Raw genomic sequence first — 13,349 nt, 5'->3', positions numbered from 1 at the left:
TGGTGGGAACAGGATGTTCAGGGTAGACTTCCTGCAAGAAGAGGGGCTGAAGCCAGCCCCACCCCCCCCACCCCCACCACCACCCCTCACCATAAAGCAGTGCAGTGGGGGGACCAGGGGACGGGAGAGAGAGAGGGTCGCAGGGAGGAGGCAACAGATTGAACACGTTTCTCCCAGCCCAGGGGCCTGGAAAGGACTTCTCAGCTGAATTTCGGCCTCTGAGCCACATATTCTCTCTGAATTTCAGGCAACCTCAGCCCTGGGGCTGAGCTGGCGAAAAGCGAAACTCAAGTCCTGCCTCAGAGCGGCCCCCAGTGAACCCAGGCCCGCCCCCCACCCCCAGGCCTGGCCTCGCTGCCCCTTGCCTGCCTGGGCCAAGCAGAGCTGGTGGCTTCCTCCAGCCCCGGGTCCCTGGCGGCTTCTCTTCCAGCCTGGGCAGGGGCCCCCGCACTGTGGGCAGAACTTGGACTCCAGAGCTGGGTAGGAATGTTGCTCCCCACTACACACAGTGGGGAAGTGTGGGAAACTTGGGAAGTTTCTCCACTCTCTGGGTCTCGCTTTATCTGCAAAATGGGGAGCGTATCATTGTAAGAATTAAATTTTCATGTAATTAAAGTGGAAGTGAAAGTGGCTCAGTCATGTCCGACTATTTGTGACCCCATGGACTATACAGTCCATGGAATTCTCCAGGCCAGCATACTGGAGTGGGTAGCCTTTGCCTTCTCCAGGGGATCTTCCCAACCGAGGGATCAAACCCAGGTCTCCCACATTGCAATTGGATTCTTTACCAGCTGAGCCACAAGGGAAGCCTGAGAATACTGGAGTGGTTAGCCTATCCCTTCTCCAGGGGATCTTCCCAACCCAGGAATCGAACCAGGGTCTCCTGCATTGCAGGCAGATTCTTTACCAACTGAGCTATCACGGAAGCCTGTAATTTAAGTACATAGCTCATCAGTTCAGTTCAGTTCAGTCGCTCAGTAGTGTCCGACTCTTTGCAACCCCATGAATCGCAGCACGCCATAGAAGGTGCTTAACAACCTAACAAGTGTCAGCTTCCTCCCCTGTCCTCGGACTAGGGGCAGGAAAAGTGGGCACTGGCTGCACCCGTGTGCCAGAAGCCTGCAGCACCCTTGCTTCCTCCCACAGAGAGACTCAAACTTTAAGCACAGCATGGCAGATTTTTACTCCCATTTTACCTGTGAGGAAACCAGGGCTTCAAAGGTAGCAGAGCCAGGGTTCAAACCAAGGGCCACCTGACCTTGGGTTTACAGTGGCAGGTTCCAGTGGGAACAAAGCCCTATTCCAGAAGTTGGACACCCTGGCACTAGTCCTTCTACCAGCAAAGCTCCTGGCCTCTGGCAGGCCTGGCAGCTCACTGAGCCCCTCACTGAAAGTCCAGAGGGCTCAGCGACTCACGAGCAGAACCCAGAACTCATGCCCGAGCTCTGAGCCAGAGCCTGGCACCAGAAGGTTTGTTGAGTGACTAAATGAAGGAATTCCCAACTCCTAAAACATCCATCTCTAAGGGTGCTAGATAGCGAGGTAAGTAAATAAAAATAAACAGGAAGACTGAGGAAAGTAAATGTGAAGGATTCATTTAGTTATCAGTATAAGGAATTAAAGTAATTAATCACAGATAATTAATACACTCTTGATCATCTTTTATCCACAGTCCTCCCTTCTCTTCCTATACAAACATCTATTGGGTGCCTACCACGGACAGGTGCAAGGACGACAGTACTGAATGAGCGCTATGTGACTACCACTATCCTAAGCATTTGACGTGATCTTCTCCCTTAACATAGCTCCAAGAAGTAGAACCTATTGTTATCATTCCCATTTTAAAGGTCAGGAAACAGAGCTAGAAACTAAATACCTTAGTCACAGTAACTTAGAAACAGGCAATGCCCAGATTTATATCCAAATACACAAATCTCAGAGCCAAGAGGGAACATGTTTTTTGCACCAAGGAACTCACTGGATGATTGAATAAGGGGTGTGCATAGTCAGAATAAGACAGAAGACTGAGATGAAGTACGTAGCATGGGGCTAGGCAAAGAGAAAATTCAAAGATGAGTGCTATGAGCACTAATTTTATTGTTTAAATATGACTAACTTTATTGTTAAGTATTGTTTAAGGAAGATAGTCATTTTGTTATTAGTACTCCTCTCTTTTCCTTGGTGTCTACTGAACTAAAAAAAGAGAAACAAAAACAGGGAGGCGGGATGAGAGAAAAAACCCTTTAGAGGTAGCCAAAGAGCCCACACACTTTGACTAAGGCGGAAAGTGAGGCCCAGAAAAGAGTAGGAAGCTCTCCCCGCAGTCCACCAAAGTCGGAAGCTCCGGCATTGTCGAAGGTCGAACACCAGTTTCCAGAGGGGATAAAGCCTGGTCTGTAGCCTGTGCCACCTTTTGTGGAGTAAAGACTCCTCATGGCCAACTTCAAGCTACTAAAGGGGGGCCACGGAAGAGCAGAGCTAGACGGAGATGTGATGGACAGCTCCAGGACATGGCTGAATACCGCACAGGCCCTGACGGCCTGGAGCCCTCCAGCTGGCCCCTGCTCCAGAGGCACAGGAAGGACCAGGGCCAGACAAACGTGGAACCCGGGAGACCTCTGAGGTTGAAAAGGCCTTTCTGCTCCGCACACTCAGGTCATCACGGTTTTTCCCCAGCACAGCACGGCTTGGGTGTTAGACCACCTATCCTTCTCTGGGAGCCCAAGTTGCTCATTCTGTGTACTGTCCCATGACTTGTAAAGGTCAGACTTGGTGGGGAGGGGCAGGGCAGGAACATCCTGGGTGACCAGTAAGATACTACAATATCTGCTTCCTTTGCATTTCTGAGGGACTGATGGGCAAATGGTCTTGGCTGGGCTCGGCTACTCCCTTGATCCAGACAAGACCACCAGGTGGGTTCATTTCGTAAGCACTGCATTTATTCATTTAAATATCTAACACTGGTTCCTTTTCATGGCTTGTTTCCTTCCCCCTGTGGCCTAGTCCCCTAGTGCTCTCAGCTCACCAGTCCAAGACTTGGACTCAAACACAGGCAGAGCCGGCGATCCCTGCAGAGCCCCTCCACATCAGGGCCCTACCTTCCACAGTTAGCTCTTCCTCTGGCTTAAACTGGGGCCCTTCTATTAAAATTACCTTACCGTTAGCAATGGTAGTGAAAAACAACAGTTTCATTTACTCTAATATCTATGAACAGATTACTTAATATTAGCTCAATGCTATCCCAAACAAAATAGTTAAGCCCCTGCTGTGTGTCAGGAATGTAATAATGTGTATTATATGTAATCTTCCAAGCAAAGTGAGGAGAAAAGTTATTGTCTGCATATTTACTAATGAATAAAGTTCTGCTTAGAAAGGTGACATAAGGTGGGTGAAGTCCCATGGCTAGTGGGTGACTGAGCCAGGATTGGCTGATTGGCTGAGCCAGTGATACCCAGTGATATCCAGGTGTATCACTATTCTATAATATTTAATTGCTCCTCTTGATTAAGATAAAAATCAAGATAATTCTGAGAGAGTGGACCTAGGATGGGCATACTACTTTCCTATTCCTTTGTAACAAATCATCGCGAATTTAACAACGGAAAGCAAAGCTCGGGACTTCCCTGGTGGTCCAGTGGCCAAGACTCCGTATTCCAAATGCAGGGGCCCAGGCTAGTTGCCTGGTCAGGAACTAGACTCCACAGGCTGCAAGCAGGAGTTCACGCGCCACAGTGAAGACCCTGCATGCGGTAATGCCACAGGTAAGACCCAATGCAGCCACGTAAATTAAAAACAAACAAACAAAAAAGGCAACTCTCATTCACTGTCTCACAGTCTGTAAACCAGGAATCCAGGCGGGCTCACCTGGGTCCTCCGCTCAGTGTCTTATAAAGCTGAAATCAAGGTGTCAGCCAGGGAAGGTCTTGCAGGGGAAGCTCTGGAATAATTCAGCTTCTTAAGGTCACACACATTCTTTTTCACATGGTCACCCCCATCTCCTAAGCCAGCAACAGCGAGGCAAGTCCTTCTTGCGCTTCTAATACCTCTGACTTCCCCTTCTCCCCCAGCTGGAGAAAGTCCACTTCTTTTAAGTGCTCATGTGATTACAGTGGGGCTACCCAGCTAATCCAGGATAATGCCCCTATCTTAAAGTCACCTGCACCATAAAATATAGTGTAATCACAGGAGTGATGCCTTATATTCACAAGTTCCAGGGTTAGGACAGGACATCTCTGGGAAGCTGTTTTAGAGGTTTTGCCCCCTGCAGTGGGTAGGCTTTGTAGAGTGGAGGTTCTAAGGGGATCCTCTAGGAAGGTCAGACTGTGAGGGAGATGGGCTTCCCCTTGGGGGCGTTGAACACCGAGAAATTACTGTGGGGGCTAACCGGAATGGTCCCAGGCAAGGAGGCAGGGTTTATAGGGTGAGGGCGGGGATGACAAGAGAGAGAGAGGAGGAAAGAAATGTTAACAAAAGAATAGGCTTTACATCTATAGAGAAGTTCAGGTTGTCTCTTCTTCCTTGTGAGCGTTCCTAAAAGATGCCCGATAAATAAAATGCTGCTGCTGCTGCTAAGTCACTTCAGCCAGGTCTGCCTCTGTGTGACCCCATAGACGGCAGCCTATCAGGCTCCCCCGTCCAAGAATCTCTTCCCTAGGATTCTCCAGGCAAGAACACTGGAGTGGGTTGCCAAGTGAAATCACTCAGTCGTATCCGACTCTTAGCGACTCCATGGACTGCAGCCTACCAGGCTCCTCCGTCATGGGATTTTCCAGGCGAGAGTACTGGAGTGGGGCTACATTGCCTTCTCCGGATAAATAAAATATGTGAACAGACTGTGCTGCTCAGTTCACATGGAATGGGCTGGGTTGAGAGTCATTGGGTAGACTGGGATTAGAGCTGAGTTGGGATGAGTTGGATGGGATCACACAGGTCGAATTGGAAATAAGCAGCTTCTTTAGACAGAGTGTTGGTGTGAGCTAGATTGGGATGAGTTGCATGGAGTTTAGATCAACTGAGACAGAAAGATGCGAGCAGGGGTAGCTCTGGGGCTGGGTTTTGCCGGGCTACATTGATTAGGGTCAGGGTGGACTAAACAGGCTTGGATGGGTTGGAAAGGTTTGGAGCAGGTTAGACCCACTTGGGAGAAGGCAATGGCAACCCACTCCATACTCTTGCCTGGCAAATCCCATGGACAATGGAGCCTGGTAGGCTGCAATCCATGGGGTCGCTAGGAGTCAGACACGACTGAGCAACTTCACTTTCACTTTTTACTTTCATGCATTGGAGAAGGAAATGGCAACCCACTCCAGTGTTCTTGCCTGGAGAATCCCAGGGACTGGGGAGCCTGGTGGGCTGCTGTCTATGGGGTCGCACAGAGTCGGACACGACTGAAGTGACTTAGCAGCAGCAGCAGCAGCAGCAGCAGACCTATTTGAGGGCTGGGTTAGCTGGGGATTGGTTAGTATTTAGTGGCAGAGACAGAATCCACTCTGGATAGCTTGTATGCTATGCTCAGTCACTCAGTCATGTCCAACTCATTGTGACCCCATGGACTGTAGCCTGCCAGGCTCCTCTGTCCATGAGGATTCTCCAGGCAAGAATAATGGAGAAGGTTGCCATGCCCTCCTCCAGGGGATCTTCCTAACCCAGGGATCAAACCCAGGTCTCCCACACTGCAGGCAGATCCTTTACCATCTGAGCCACCAGGGAAGCCCTGGATTGCTTAAGCCAAAATAAATGTATGAATGGGTTTTTAATGGCTTACAGTAATGGTTGAAGAGCTGAAGAAGCAGATTCTAGGCTGTATCTTCAGGACCAACTCCCAAAACTGCCCTGCAGACTTGGACCACCAAGGCAGTCGCTTCTTTTGCAACCATCAGGAAGCCATCTGCCAAATCCGGAAGCCACTAGTCAAGCTTCTGGCTCCAGAAACATGCTCCTCGGTATGTCTACACCAGCAGAAATGCACAGCTCAGTATGAAAGCATGACAAGGTCTATCTTCAGAGGAAAAAAAAGTATGATAAGGAAATTCTTTGGCTAGATAACACAAAAGTAGAAGAAATGTTCATAATTGTACACCATACTGCTTTTCCTAATTTTGCATGTTTTTGAAAATTACTAGTATTATTGCAAATATTGATGGGTATCTCATGCCCTGCCTGTCTGTCCATTTGAAACACTTCTGAATGAACCGCCTTGCAGGAATTCATGGCACCTGGTGAAAACTACATCACATCTTAAACAGTAATTTTAGGGCAGTCTGGAAAATGTAGTTTCTAGCTTTTCAGCCTCTGCAGGATAAAAAGGCCCAGACTAAGGAGAGAGGAGAGACTGAATGAGTTACTCCACACTATCTACCACCACCGAGCTAAGTGGGGAGTGGTTGGAATAAGTGGGGATAGACAGGTTGCCTGATTGGGGCAAGTTGGACTGAGTTGAATTGGAAGGTGTGGGATGTGTGTGGCTGAGCTAAATGGAACTGGGCTGGGAGGTAATGGAGCAGTTGGATTGTGATGGGTGGTTTGGGCTGGGAGCAGCTCTGGGGCTGACACTTGAACACTGGTGTCAAGCTCTTTGCATCTAGTGGAGTGAGAGTTATGCTCAGTGGGAGCTAGGAAAGGAGGACCTGGAGGATGGCTGTGTTGCTGAGAATGACACCTCTATTAGTACATCCACTCCACTACCTGGGACCAGGCTTATCCCCACTTCATGCAAACTGGCCCTATCCCCAGGCTTAGGACATGTCCAGTGTTCAGTTCAACCTCCTTTGCTCTCCTTAAAATGAAGCCAGTTAGAGCAAGAGGCTTGAGGAATAAGTTTCAAACAGAGAAACTTGCAGGATGTGTTGTCTTGGGGCAAAACCAAACCCCAAATCAGGATATCAGAGCCATATGGTTTCCTCCCTACGTTTCTGGGGGGAGGGGTTGTGGATTTTATGGAATCTGGGACTATTTCTGGAGCCCCACAGGTGCTCTGTTCACGGAGCCAAGGTAAACGGGTGCTGGCAGGCACACACGGTTACAAACACCCAGAGTCATGTGTGCGAGCACAGGGCTTCCCGGTTTGCAGCACACTGTCAGCGTCTATACCTTCCCTCAGAACTGCTCTGTGAGGCAGGCGTCATTATGTCATATCCCAAATGGAGACATTCGTGCTCAGAGAGCCTAAGCGGACTGCTCAAAGACACACAGCGGAGTGAGGATTCGTGTGACTGTGTTTATGTGAACACTGTCTATATCCTGGACTAGACTCCAGCCTCCAAGAGGTTTGAAGTTTTGCCCATCTTGCTCATGGTTGTAGTCCCAGCATCTAGAACAGTCCTAGCACATAGTAGGTGTTCAATATATACTTACTCAGTACACACATACATTACTAAATAAATGATAAACTCAAGCGTCAGAAACCCATGTTGTTTTCAGAGCGACAGGCACACACACCTGGGTATGCACAGACATGGTCTTTGTGACATGGGCCCTTTGTCCCACGTCTTTAAAGTCTTATCCCATCTCTGCTCACTGATATTGCCTGGATCAGGTCACGAATTCATGCACTTCCTGACCCACTGGCTCAGGAAAAGAAACGTCTGGACTCAGAACTCCAAAATGCCCCCCGCGATCCTGGCATGACCAGTGCATGGACACATGTCTCCCCCTCCTGCATCACCAGCCTTCACTGAGACTCTCTTTGGGGTACAGAGCAGAGGAGACACCGGGCAGTTCCATTTGGCAGTTAGCCTTGCCCTTCCAAGAGAGGACAGGATAGAGGTCTTGGACTTTGTCTCAGCTCAGTTGGAGCAGCCTGCAAGTCTGCCCGCTCACCCAGTGCTCAGAACTGGGTTCCCGTCCAGTTTGCACAGAGCATCTTGGGATGGCTGTGTCCTCGTCCCCATTTTGCACACAAAGAAACTGAGGCTTCTAGAAAGAAAGTAACTGAACTTCCCAAGGTCACTGACTAGAGAGTGCAGGGTCTAGATCAGAATCGAAGTCTGTGTCACTCTGAAATCCATAGGCATTCGTGACAGGAACCCCAGGCCACCCCTGAGGGGGTACATCTCTCCTTCATCCCAGGCCCTGTGAAGGGCAGAGGGGCCAAGTCCCCTCTTCCCTGCATCCTGCTTCTGCACTCAGCCTGGGCCAGCACAGAGTAGGGGGGCGGGGGGACATTTCTTGCTGCCTCCGACTGGTATTGACGGAGCAAGTGACTATTGTAAATGCTACGGTGTTGTGTAATCAGTAGGAAAATGTGACTATGTCCCCAGAGATGCCACTGGCATTTTGGAGAAAATCCCATCCTTGATTTACTGGGCTGGTTTAGTTGAAATGTCTGGGTGACAGGGACAGGTTGGAGGCTCTGCTATCTGGGGCTGGACAGATCGCTTGCTGCCCTAGCCCCTGCCTAGGAGAGTAGGGACTGGGTGTGTGGGTGTGTGTGGTTCCAGGTGTGAGTGTGCATGAGCACAGGAGCAGTGCACAGGGGCCCAAGCTCTCGAGTCACACTGTGGGCTCAGATCTCAACTCTGCTCCTTACTCAGTCTCTCTGCACTCATTTCCTCTACCGTAAAACCGGGACGGCAAAAGTGCCCAGCTCTGTAGTCTGTCATGGGATTAAGTGAGAAGATGTAGGAAAGCAGATAGCATGCAGTACAGAGTCTGGTGCATGACCGACGATAAATATTTGTGGAGTGAAAGAGTGAATGCATGAGCAAACAAAGGGAAAGTGCATGAAAGCATGGAGCAAGGAGCATGGCGCAGCAGAAAGAGGAGAGCGTTTAGAGCCAGGAGACCCAAGTTGGAGCCATGCCTATCATTTACTAGCTGAGCAACCTTGGGCAAGTCACTTAACCTCTCTGAGCCTCAGTTAATAATAGCAATAATCCCTGCCTCTCCAGTTGTTGTGAGGATTAAACAAAAGTACAGGGTGGAACTGCTCTGTCAACGGCAGGGCACTGTGCAAATGTTAGTTCTAATTATTCTCCACAATTATGACTGCTCCGCGGGAGGCCTGTGTGTGAGTGAGCATGGGGGAAGGATGTGGTGAGGGTGGGCCTGTGACCAGGCTATGTGTGCACGTTGATTGCATGTGGACGTGTTTGGAGAACTGGGGCCATTAGAAAAACCATCAGCCCTCTAAGTTGTTCTTTCTTTTGCTAAACTCAACCTGCCAGGCTGACATCGGAAGCAGGAATTAGTGGGAAGTCTGGGGGGACAGGATTAGTGGCTGAACTTTCTATTCCTGGAGACCCTCTTTTCTCAGGAGGTCAAAGCAATTTCCATATATTATCCTGCTGGCAGCTTGGGAAGGTCAGGGAAACGGCAAACACATGACTCTTATTCCTCAGATGGAGAAACCAAGGCAGGAAGGGCAGCTGCTGAAGCTAGTCCTGCCTGGACTCTGTTGGAACCATCAGCAGAAGGACGCTACAGCCACCCTGGCCTCTCCCAGTCAGACCAGCTGGCAATGGCTCATTCATTTTAGTGTTTATTACAGTCCCCCTGGTCCCCATTCCCAGTCCTGGGCTGTGTGTATTTCAGGGGCAGACTGAAGCAGGAACCCCAAGTCCCTGCCATACAACCCATAATCACTGGAGGGTCTTCCTCTGTCTCAGTCTCCACCTTTCAGCCTCTAGCCAGCTGTTGCCCTAATTCCCCTCTACTAATCTTTCAAGTTCAATCCACTTCTTCCAGGAAGCCTGCCAGACTGCTCTATCTGGCAGATGAAGAAGTTATTCTTTGTTGAGCCATTGCAGCGTTGGAACTGGGAGAAGGAAGGGGCTTGGAGGCCCAGCCACATTGCACCTCTGAGGATGGGTCAAACCAGGATGTGCTCTCTGAAGCCAATCAGAGTAAGAGTTACTCACGTGCTGTGACTATGGAGCTGGTGAGCCTTGGAGCCTCAGGGTAAGTTCTCTGAGTCGCAGAATTGGTCTCCAGACCAGCAGCATCACCCAGGAACTTGTTAGAAATGTCAACTCTAACGCCAGACCTGCATGAGAAACTCTGGAGGAGCGGAAGCAATCCTCCTCTCATCCTGATGCTTCAAAAGATCACAAACCACTGGGCTCAACGATGCTAGTTCCTCACATCCACACCCAGACACCTGCCCCTGAGCAAGCTCAGGAAGCCCCACCTTCCCCACACTGGCTTTGGTTCACCCTGAGGAGGGTTCTTGCCCCCGAGACCCAGTATCTCCCCAGAGAGGGAGGGGCTAACAGCTCCACTGCCCTTTCAGTTCCTATCACCCGCCTCAAATACGTCTCCTGCCTTTCTACTATGTCACCCCTTGATGCCTCCAGGGGGAGACTGCCCCCCTGGAAGCCTCTCGGATCTTCTATAGAGCAGGGACCCTACCTGCCACCTCTTCCTTTGCTCACTTCCCCACCAAGACCCAGCCCTCACTCACCCGGCCTCCTCACCCTCCATGTGTCTGGGGCAAGCCCTAAATCTTTCCTTGTGTGGCTCTAGGGAAGTGGCTTCTTCCTTCTCAGGGCCTGCGTGTCCCCTCTCATGAGGAGAAGCCCTCCCAGAACCTGCCTAAGGTCCTGGACAAGGTCAGTGGACTGCAAGGCAGTGAGCAGTAGGCCACCACCACTGCTCCTCAAGTCCCAGCAAGTGGTCAGACCCCTGAGGTGCCAGGCTTACCATCCACCCCAGGAGGAGCACAGTCCTCCACCCCTCCTCCTTTCCAGTGGGGTAGTCACAGCAGTTGCCATCTTCCCTGATGAAAGCACCTACTGTTCCAGAACCAGCCGCCTGACTCCATGCTCTGCAAGCTTTGACCCCTGTCTCATTAATCCACCCCTCCCCCAACAGTCTGAGAAGCACCTCATCCCAGTGTTCAGGTTCAGAACTGATGCCCAGAGAGGTTCTGTGGTTTGACTGCAATCTCACAGCCAGTACAAGAATGAAATTCCAACCCAGATCTAACTCCAAAGTCCTCTTGCTTAACCTCCAAGAGAACAAGAAGGCCACCACTGGAGCAAGGAGCAATGGGAGGCAGGAAAGCAGAGGCAACCTGGATGCCGGCTCCACTCCTTGCCAGTGAATGGCTGTGGGTCGTGGGTCTGTCTCAGCTGCCCCATTTGTAGACTGCAAATAATTCCTGCCCTGCCAGCCTCACTCACCTCAAGAACAGAGGTGGAAGCGCATGGAAAACTGCGGCGGTGTCCAAACACTGGGACCGAGTGCGTACCATGCTTTACAGTTTACGAAGTACACGGTATACGAAGCGCATCCCTGTGTGACCTCCAGTCACCCTGTCTGAAGCTCATCAACCCTCTCCAGCATCATCGCAAACAGAGGCGGAGGAGTCAGATGCTAGACGGCAGGGGCCGGGCCAGGAGCCGGGTGCGCCTCCGGCCACGAGCGCAAGGGGGCGCCATGGGCTCACAGCGAGCTGGGGCGGCGGAACCCACCGCGAGAGATCGCTTTCTGTACTCTTACTCACAGCAACCAGGCTCCGCAGAGCGCCGGGGGGTGCCCGGGTTCCAGGAGCGACAAGGAGGGGTGGAGGAGACTTGCGCCGAGTCTGAATTTGAAATGTGAAGTCCGGAAAGTCAGCTGCCTCTCCCCGCTGTGTGACCTCCCCTGAGACGTTCGACCTCTCTGAGCGTCACTTACACAGAAATACAACTCCCTCCACCGATGCTGCTCTAACCCAGTCCGCCAAAGGCTCCTGAAACCACAAAATGAGATCGCTCATTCAGACTAGCAGTGCAAACTGTAAACCCTCCTTCCCACGTAGAAATTCGCCCCTTTCTCACTCTTCTTGGACTCTGCATCCGAAGCCCCTCGGAGTCAGCACGCAGGGATCTCCGCATTCTCATTTTACAGAAGCGCAAACGAAGGCTCAGAGAGGTCGCTCTTTCGGGGTCTTGTGGCTCATTTGGGCATACACGGAATGGTCTCCTGACACCAGCACCGGACTGTCCCTTCCTGGTCCAGGGGCCTCAGGTACCTGGCAGCACTGACCTCTGCCGACTGGGTACGTATGAGCCTTCTGCAGAGACCGGAGTGCTCAGGAGTCTGAAACTATCGAAGCCGAAGAGCCCATAAGGTCCGGACCTCCCGCTTGGGCCCGGAGGCCTTGGGCCTAAGGCCAAGGGTACTCGGACCCCAATTCTGGTCCTATCTTCTAGCTCGGCCACACTGCCATTCCTGGGCGTCCCTGGCTGCAGCGCATCCGCTGTGTGATGGGGGCCTCTCTTTGGAGGCAGAGAGCTCACCCCAACTCCGGACGCCGGGGGCTCTCCGCCCGCGGGCCCCCACCCTGCCTCTTCCGAGCCGCACCTCGATGCACCCCCCCCCCTCCCGCCACGCTGGGCAGGATCGCGGGAGTCAGGCCGCGGGAGGGGTGGCCCGTACGGCCCCCTCGCCTGCAGCTGTGTGCACACGTGTAATTAGCTCTAATTATCCCGGGCTTTTTCAGTTCGTAGGCTCCAGGCCTGAGAGCCGCGCCGGGTGAACGCACCCTCTCCGCCCAGGGAACCGGCTCTATCCCAGTCCCCAGGACCTCGCGTCGCCTGTGTACCCACGCCTCCACCCAGCGTCTACACCTCCGCCACGTGCTGGCCTGTGAGCGTCTTTGTGTGTCCGCGGGTGTGTGTTCACACTCACGCGTCTGAGCACGAACCTGGCGCGGAAAGGGAGAGGGGCGGTGGCGCGGCGGGAGGAGAACCAAATGGTTCTCAGCTGCGAAGGAAGGAAGCGCCCGGGCCCCGCTGTCTCCCATCCCCGCCAGTCCTGCATAAACATGAGCCCCCACCACCAGCACCCCCCGCCCCGGGGCAGCGGCCCAGACCGAAAATCCCAGGATTTCTGCCCTAACCGCGGAGCCGCGGTGTTGACGCAGCTCTGCTCCCCACGCCCTCGAGCCGTTTAGCCCCTCGGCCAGCAGCAGGCCTCTCTGTCCACAGGTGGCAGAGCCAGGGCTCCGAGAGGTCGGGGCGCCCGTCCCAGGCGGCGCAGCAGGCCAGGAGAGCCGCAGCGCAGGATTGGGGTCGGCTCTAAGAGAACTGCGGAGACAGGAGGGGAACGCTTCCGACTCCCCGGTCCTCTTTGTCGGATCGCGGATCCCTAGCCCTGGAAGCCCCTGGTCCTGCGTACTCGGTCCGTGGCGACTTCCAGTCCACTCCCTGCGGCCGACTTGCCTAGTCTACGCGGAAGGGAACCAGAGAGCCGGGAAAAGCCCCAGGAGCCTTAGCTGGAGGTGGCAGGGTCCGCCCCGGGTCCCCCGGAGCAGGATTTCTCAGCACACTTGCTCTGCCCTCCCTTCCCCTTTCCTGGGGTCTCTGTGTGTCCCCCTGTCCCCGCTCCCGTCTCCAGTCTCTTTTCTTTCTTGCTCTCTGACCCTA

Source organism: Ovis aries, chromosome 1 (assembly GCF_016772045.2).
Source record: "Ovis aries strain OAR_USU_Benz2616 breed Rambouillet chromosome 1, ARS-UI_Ramb_v3.0, whole genome shotgun sequence".
Classification (NCBI taxonomy): Eukaryota; Metazoa; Chordata; class Mammalia; order Artiodactyla; family Bovidae; genus Ovis; species Ovis aries.
The sequence above is the reverse complement of the archived record's forward strand: the minus strand, read 5'-3'. Positions refer to the sequence as shown.